This window comes from Lupinus angustifolius, chromosome LG08 (genome assembly GCF_001865875.1).
Source record: "Lupinus angustifolius cultivar Tanjil chromosome LG08, LupAngTanjil_v1.0, whole genome shotgun sequence".
In the NCBI taxonomy this organism is placed as follows: domain Eukaryota; kingdom Viridiplantae; phylum Streptophyta; class Magnoliopsida; order Fabales; family Fabaceae; genus Lupinus; species Lupinus angustifolius.
The window spans coordinates 5065850-5066765 of record NC_032016.1 but is presented as its reverse complement, the minus strand read 5'-3'; positions in this window follow the sequence as shown (position 1 = coordinate 5066765).

Here is a 916-nt window from a genome sequence, read left to right as displayed (position 1 = left end):
GAGGATGAGGATGAGGATGAGGTTGAGGATTAGGATTAGGATTACAATTTGGATTAGAATAAGGATTAGGATAAGGATTAAGATTAGGATGAGGATCAGAATGAGGATGAGGATGAGGATGAATATGAGGATTAGGGTTATGATTCGGAATAGGATTAGGATTACGATTAGGATTTGCAATAGGATTAGGATGAGGATGAGGATACAGATGTGGGTGAGGATGAGGATACGGATGAGGGAGAGGATGACGTTGAGGATAAGGATGAGGATGTCGATGAGGATGAGGATGAGGATGAAGATGAGGATGTGTATGTGGTTGAGGATGAGGATGAGGATAAGGATTTGCATTAGAATTAGGAATAGGATGAGGATAAGGATTACGATTAGGATCACGATTAGGATTATGATTAGGATAAGGATGAGGATGAGAATGAGGATGAGGATGAGAATAACGAGGAGGATGAGGATGAGGATGAGAATAACGAGGAGGATGAGGATGAGGACGGGGATGAGGATGAGGATGAGGATGAGGATGAGAATAACGAGGAGGATGAGGATGAGGATGAGAATAACGAGGAGGATGAGGATGAGGATGAGAATAACGAGGAGGATGAGGATGAGGACGGGGATGAGGATGAGGATGAGGATGAAGATGAGGATGAGGATGAGGATGAGGATGAGGATGATGAGGGTGAGGGTGAGGGTGTGGATGAGGATGAGGATGAGAATAAGGATGAGGACGAGGATGAGGGTGATGATGAGGGTGATGATGAGGGTGAGGATGAGGACGAGGATGAGAATGAGGATGATGATGAGGATGAGGATGAGGATGAGGATGAGGATGAGGATGAGGATGAGGATGAGGATGAGGATGAGGGTGAGGGTGAGGGTGAGGATGTGGGTGAGGATGAGGATG